This window comes from Porites lutea, chromosome 8 (assembly GCF_958299795.1).
Source record: "Porites lutea chromosome 8, jaPorLute2.1, whole genome shotgun sequence".
Taxonomy (NCBI): Eukaryota; Metazoa; Cnidaria; class Anthozoa; order Scleractinia; family Poritidae; genus Porites; species Porites lutea.
In genome coordinates, this window is record NC_133208.1 from 16176803 (window position 1) to 16184570 (window position 7768).

A 7768-nucleotide genomic window follows, 5' to 3' on the forward strand; every position below is an offset into this window, starting at 1 on the left:
CAGTTTTCAAACAGGTGCAAATGTGAGTGAAAAATTTGCAATAGTGACTTTGCAGCCCAAAAAATAAATCAGCAAACCCACTTCGTATAAATCAATTATTGGCTAAATTTTAGTTTTGTATATACAAAATTTAGTTATTTTAATGTAGCAGTTAATTTGTTTTGTTTTTGTCTATAGACTAAGATTATTGCAAATTTAGCCGTCACCTAAACAACAGTTTTCAAACACTTGCCGGAATCCACCAAGTTTCATACATAATTTACGATAAAATTGCCGGGTTCGGTATGATCAGGTTTATTTTGAAAAGTGACAAAAGTAAGTTAACAACCTTAGCTTTGGATTAAATCGTTTGGTCTAATTTCAAAAACTTTCCAAGGTTGTCAGGATCGCGTGATCTAGTTATTCTTGCGTGACTATTTGTAATGTTTTCTATTATGGGATAAGCACATCCAGAGCAGAACGATTTCACGATTGCTTCTGTAGCGACAAAGTACAAATCAAAATGGATGAACAACCATTCAGCGTTAAGAAGGTGCACGATGGCGTATTCATGTTACGTGAAGTGTTCTTCGAGGCGCTTAACCAAGCCAACATCTGGCTAGTGCAAGGATCGTCCTCTGATTTAGTTATCGACACTGGTATCGGTTTGTGGGACTTGCAAGGCTTTCTGCGACAACAAGGTTTGATTGGCGAGAAACCAGTCCAAGCAGTTGCCACCCACATGCACTACGATCACTCGGGAGGACTACATCAGTTTGAGAAGTTCTCTATTCACATCCTCGAAGTGGACGCGATACGCAACGGTAACCAATACGATATGGCTAGGTTTTTCTTAAGGAATGCTGATATTGCTGTACCCCCGAGCGAAGGATGGAAATTTTCCGACTACCGAGTTAAAGCCGCCGCGCCGTCGACAGTCTTGGAGGAAGGACACGTTTTCGATCTTGGCAATCGAAGCTTGCGCGTTTTACACTTCCCCGGTCATACTGCAGGGAGCATTGGTTTGATCGACGAGAAAGCGAGGATCCTTTTCAGTGGAGACACAGTCTACGAATCGAATCCCCTGATAGACTTTTTACCCACGAGTGACGTAAACTCGTTTGTTCAGAGCTGCAGAAGACTGCAAAACCTCTCCAACCATGTGGATGTTGTCTTTCCGGGACATGGTGATTCTTTTGACAGTCGAAGGTTACATGAGTTGGCATCAGATTACATCTCCAATGCCGGGCCATGTCATAAATTTTTTACAACTTTCATGAAGGGTGTTATTTACGTGATCTTAAAGGCTAAAACGTCTGGTGACATCCCTGCAAATTGTTGCTTTCACTCGTGTTGTTGCTGCTGCTGTTTTAAGTAATTTACGCTCATCGCACCCCTTATAAACAGAGGGTTTTTAGGAATATTATATTATACTATAATGATTAAGGCTTGTTAGGCTAAACTTTGAGGATCTAGGCGCTCATTTAAGCAGACCCACTTAATCCTTGAGCGTATGAAGAGTGTTTCCTAGTCTCGTACCCAGATCTCACTCTGTCTTACGCTTTTTGGCCGCGGGAGATCTGAGTACAAGATTAGGTGTTTCCTATACGATCTGAAAAGCCAAAAATTCTCACTAGTAATTTCCCTGCTAAGTGTTGCCGTTTTCACTCTAGCTGTTTCTGCTACTGTTTACTATTTGTTGTAGTCTATACATACCCCACCACACCTCTCACGAAGAGCTAGAAGGTGTTAAGTTTATTTCCTCCCTGCATACAATGCAGCCTCGTTGCCAGGGCTTTTCCTCTTAGAAAATGAGAGGTCTCCCCCCGCCCCCTCTACCGTCCTTCCTATCTTCTTAGGGAAACAGCTCAGGACATGAGGTTGCATACAATAGAACTCCTGAATCACCCCGAACGATTGGGTCATGGGTAAACATGTAGGGGCCAGTTATTTAAACGGAGTTTAGCCAATGTTCAACGAAACCGCGTTCTAAGCCATTTTCAGTTTGACGAACGCTTTTCTGTAAACAACATTTATTGTGAACAATTTCATGAAGCATATGGCGTAGACTAGAAAAGCATTTGTTCTCTTAAAATAACCTACTGAAGAGGAGATTCTGGAGGTCCAAAGATTTCCTATATCGCGGTCTTACTTAGATTTCGTTTAAATAACCGAACCGTAGAGTCTCATAATTTCTAGGCTTATCATTCTGTGGGATATCACTTGTATAAAGTAAATCAATTACATATACCTAATTCAATTAAGGTTGCTTTGGCAATAGGGCATTGGGCGTTTGCGCATACAGAACAATACGATGATTTGCTTGAGTGACCACAAAACAATACATTCCCAGTGCCCAATTACCAATACCCAAAGCAATCTTTATTGAATCAGCTAGACGGTCACCAATGGGCCAAAAAAATTGGCCGTGTTAATGGGTGACCGTATTAAAGAGGGTTTTTTACAGGAAAAGGTTTGACGGGCGGCCAAAAAAGAGTGGTGGTAATAACGAGATGACCGTGTTACCGAGGTGGCCGTAAGGGAGTTTCCCACTGTATATCTGTCCAGTTTAGGTGACAGATCTTTTTGTTTCGTCGCTTATAACGTTTTTATGGAAATTAAAGCACAAACATCGCAGCTCTGGTGGATTTATGGGCAAAGGTTTATTAGCATTGCAAATTTTCAATTTTTCCTTTATGGGGCGTTCTGCACCTATTTGAAAGATTGTTTGAGATTGGCTGGGAAAACAATGGAGATGGTGACATAACAATGCCCCTATCCCTTAAAACAATGGATAGTGCAGATTAAAGAGGACTAATGAAATAAGACGTTTAGAACGGTGCAGGTCAACCGCCTTTTACAACAGCGATATTTCTAGTTGTAAACATTGTCTTTGTGATTCAAATGTACCAACCACTGAAACAAAAATACCCATTGTTTCAAAGAGCAAATGAAGCCCTGGTTGACTAATAATTATCGATAGGTGACGTAACGCAATATATCGCTCTAACCTTGATTATCACACGAACCTCTAATGCGAATAGCTAGGTTGAAAGCGCTTCCAGGCTTCCTGACGATAACAACTTTACCGGTAAGCAAATGTCAAAAATTTCTTTGCAAAGCTTAGAACGAAGCCACATTTTTAGCCGCCTACCTGCCAAACCAAGTAACGACCCCCCATAACCAAAGAAAACGTTAGTCATGCGGCTCGTAAATGTGCCCTTTTGCGATAATGCAAATAATGCTTTGCCATCGTTGCCCGACTACAACGTGAAAATGCCTGAATTCACGTTTTGTCGAGTACGGGAACACAAGACAACAACTTTCTTTTCTTGTCCTGAACTTTGATATAATCCTTCAGAATTCAACTCCAAAAACATTTGCCAACATTTGACGAAGTAAACGAGATGGAATGAGCGCGATAAAGTTTGAAGCGGTGAGAATTCACTTTTTAAGAGACGTTTTTGTAGCCGTCGCCGTCTTTGTTGCTTAAGCTCCCTAATGTTGCTTAGGGGAGGGGTAGGTGGGTAGTTTCAGGTAGAAGTAGTTGCCTGAGCTAACAACCACCTCGCTTCCAGGGCTTTTCCCCGACCTCGTTCCCAGGGTTCTCTCCTTCCCGTCCTTACGGAGCGAGAGTAGGAGAGAGAACCTGGGAACGAGTCGAGACTTTCCTTTCGGAAATTGGAAGGGGCCTGGTGATGAAGTATCGGGATTTGAAGAGTCATAAAAATGATATCCATGGGCATATAGTTCAACATTTGTTGACCAACAAGTGTGACAGCATTCGTTGTTCAAGAGATAACAACGTTAAGTAAAATCCAACTAGCGGTCTATTATCAATGCTGCGTTCTGATTGGTTGAGCTACTACTAGGCTATATGTTATAGCCCACTAGTAGCGAAAAGTGCCGGGCTTTGAAAACCTAAACAATGGCGGATAAATCGCGTTTTGCAAGCTAAAGTTGTTTTGTCTCGATATTTTTGACCAACTAGTTGGATTTTACTTAAACAATTATTCCTCTCGCCCTCATGGCCTCCGAGTCAATAGGTTTGGGAGTTTACTGGTTGAAGTATATAAAGGAGTAGGGAAATTTGTCATTTGGGTCTGTGTTAGGGCTCAAAGGGCCGAACGGATGAATTTTATGGCTTTATAAAGTCGGGAAAATGTTCTTTTTTTATTGATTCCTATTTAAATGACAATGCATTTACAGCAATTCAAAGAAATGTAAAGTTCTAAACACGATATGTGAAAGGATTACCATTTGTCAATAGAAGGCATACGAAAGGCGTACCTTTTTCGTGAAAAATGGTGTATATAAAAGGGTAAGGGGTTGGACCTCCAGGCGGAGCCTCCCTGTATAAAAATTTGTTGAGTACCCGCTTCCCCCCGTCCCCCGGGCGGGGAAGCAGTTCCTTCTTTGCCCTAAACGGGTATGTGGCGATGAACAGTCTGAATTATAGTTAAAGCTGTATCATTTTTACGGCTTTAGGTTTTCTTTATTATGCCAGGTCGTTAATTGCAAGGCACAAACTATATAACATGTCCTGTATCTGAAGGTAATATCAAAAACATCTCAGATGTTTTGGACATCTGTGTAAATGTTTATTCGGTGGGTAGAGGGAGGAAACAGTTTCAATTCAATCTGGCATAATTAAGGAGCTAAAATACCTCCAGCCGGGCATAATTTTTCCAACAATATCTTGGTTTCAATATGGCATAATACTTGATTTCACGAGCAGATTCCACCAGCTTGTATTCATTATCATTATTATCAATAATAATTAACGCATCATAAAAATTACGCGAATTAAATTCAAGTCGCGTTAATTCTTGTAAACGCTCATTTCCTCTTCGTTAATTAAGTGGAGCGTTGATTTCTGCGATCTGAATTTCCATTGTTTTGGAAAGAAACTCTCGATAGACTTTGTTGTCACCAACGAAAGAGAAGTATCATTAGAGTTGTGAAGAACCTTCGCAGTGGCCAGATTTCTTGACTTTTCGCTTGACCCCCGTTGGGGAAAGAAAGTAGTTAAAATAAGTTTCTATTCTGCGTTTAACAATGTTCCTGTTGTCCCAAAAAGTTTTGTTTCTTTGTGAGCGTCGCGTTGATTTCCATTATTTTGAAATGTTACCCTCTCATATCAGTTTCGCGTTAATTTGTACCAGTTATATTAGTCGGCGTGGACAGGAAAAGAGAACGAAGACAATTAAAGTTGTCTGAGGTTTGCGAACCTGTTGTGCTTCGCGTGATCGTGTGAGGCAGTTTTTATTGCGTGACTATTGCTCATTACGGGATGTTTAAACAGTGCTGTTTTTGTTTACAATTGACAGAAACATTCCTCTCTTGTTTTTGAAGAGAGGAATTGAGCGTAAACAAAAAAAAATCAGAATGGTTGAGCAACCATTTAGCGTTGAAAAGGTGCACGATGGCGTGTTCATGTTACGTGAGGTGTTCTACGAGTCGCTCAACCAAGCCAATATATGGCTCGTGCAAGGATCGTCTTCTGATTTAGTTATTGACACTGGTATCGGTTTGTGGGACTTGCCAGGCTTTCTGCTACAACAGGGTCTGATTGGCGAGAAACCAGTCCAAGCAGTTGCCACCCACATGCACTACGATCACTCGGGAGGACTACATCAGTTTGAAAAGTTCTCCATTCACAGCCTCGAGGCGGACGCGATACGCAAAGGTAACCAATACGACATAGCAAGAGTATTCTTGAAGGGAGATGTCATTGCTGTACCCCCGAGCGAAGGATGGAAAATTTCCGACTACCGAGTTAAGGCCGCCGAGCCGTCGACAGTCTTGGAAGAGGGACACGTCTTTGATCTTGGTGATCGAAGCTTGCGTGTTTTACACTTCCCCGGTCATACTCCAGGGAGCATTGGTTTGATCGATGAGAGGGCGAGGATCCTTTTCAGTGGTGACACAGTATACTATCCAGGGCCCTTGATTGATTGGTTACCTCAGAGTAATGTGAACGCGTACATTGAGACCTTCAAAAGACTGCAAGACCTTTCCAACCATGTGGATATCGTCTTTACGGGACATGGTGATCCTTTTGACGGCAGAAGGCTACATCAGTTAGCATCAGATTACGTCTCCAGGGCTGGGGCATGCCATAAAATTTTCACAACTTTTATGAAGGGCGTTTCCTATATGATCTTAAAAGCCAAAAATTCAGGTAATATTCCTGCTAAGTGCTTTTTTCACTCTTGTTGCTGCTGCTGCTGTTTGGTGTAATCCACCCCCAACACATATCATAAGCTTTTGAATTCAAGAGATGAAGAATCTAACCATTTATCATTTTCAAAATGCCTGAATTGAAGACTTCTCGTTTAAAAACAGGTTTTTTAACTTGGGGGTACCATTTTTCGATGAAAGGTATACGAAAGGGGTGTTTTTACAATCAGAAATTGTCAAATGCTCTTTTACCTTCAAAGGCAAGTTTGTCCTTATTGTAAGATCTAAGGGCCCTTGCTTATTGCTTATAGCGTTCTAGCTTATATTAATTCCCTATATTGTGGGAAGGATGTCGAATAGGGTTTATCGAGATAAGGGATAATAATTACGGGAACTCGATCTTAGGGATACAGGACCTTGAGGTTTGTATATCTCAACCCGTGTAAAGTTCAAGTCTTCATCATAGCCGTTTGCTTGTTCCTCGATAGAGGGATCTATATTCTAAAATTATTCATCATCAAATAGTGGTTATCATTTGTTGCGTTTGATATTGCTTCTTTTGCTGTTTTTGGGTAGTAGTTGAACTATTTCTTCCTTGTATAATGTGTCACTTCAATGCTCCAGCTCTAACAAAAACAGTTGAACTATCGCGCCTTCTGATGTCCGTTTTTCTGTCGATATCAGTACAATTGACGTCAGCTGATCTCATATCAGCAGGCATCGTACATCGTCCAAATTTGGTCACCGCTTGCTGGTTCTGAAGAATTATCAGGGGGATTTAAGCCAATCAGAAACTAAGAAATATTTTGAATAAATAACAATGTATGTAATCCCACTGTCTCTTGCGGTGTTCTATTCAGTGAAGTGGGGATAGGCTAAATAACACCACAGGCCCCTTTAAAACCTCTCATTATGGTTTTATAGGGATGCGGAAAGAGAAAAATTAACGGGAAGAGGGCTGGGTTGGGAGGGGAGGATAGTTACTCTCTAAAATGGCCTATACGGGCAGGGGGGGGTGGAGGGGGGGGTGGTTCTGGTATATGCTTTCCCAGGAATTTTTTGGGATTTTAACTTTCAAAAGTCCCCTTTTCTGGGTTTCTGAGTCATTCAGACAGGATATTGTTGGTAAGCTTCAAAGGTTATCATTATTGTCCAAACCAGTAGCTGATATAAGGAGAGCTGGCTCCGCTCGCTCTAGAGCTCTTGCAAAATACTCTCCCAATTCATTCGCTCCTGTATATTACCACACCATTTACCTGATTTCAACTTGGAAAGTCTTTTTATTAAAAGTATATTTATTTATGAAACATCTGACCGATTTCCGTAAAACGGTGGAAACCGGTGTGGATCCGCGCCTGTTTTGGTACATAGGAATTTCACTTTTTGAAACCTGATATAAATGGGTAGGGAAATCGGTCATTTTGGTTGGTAAAAAGGCCAAAAGGGGCTAAAAGATGCATTTTATAGCTGTGAGAGAGTGGCGGAAAAGTTCTGGTTTTGTCATTTCTTGCCCCCGCAGGGATTTCGCCCAGAAGGCGAAATCCCGAGGAGGCACTCTAGTTACTCGCGCGTATATTAAGGAAAGTACTTACAGTTGAAATATACA

The 7768-nt window shown here is 41.3% G+C and overlaps 2 pseudogenes; both read left to right on the forward strand.

Annotated features, from left to right (window-relative positions):
• Positions 1-320: 320 nt before the first annotated feature.
• On the forward strand, positions 321-2677 carry LOC140946411 (acyl-coenzyme A thioesterase MBLAC2 pseudogene; annotated as a pseudogene).
• A 2620-nt stretch (positions 2678-5297) lies between these two features.
• LOC140946650 (acyl-coenzyme A thioesterase MBLAC2 pseudogene) lies at positions 5298-6228 on the forward strand (annotated as a pseudogene).
• Positions 6229-7768: the final 1540 nt, after the last annotated feature.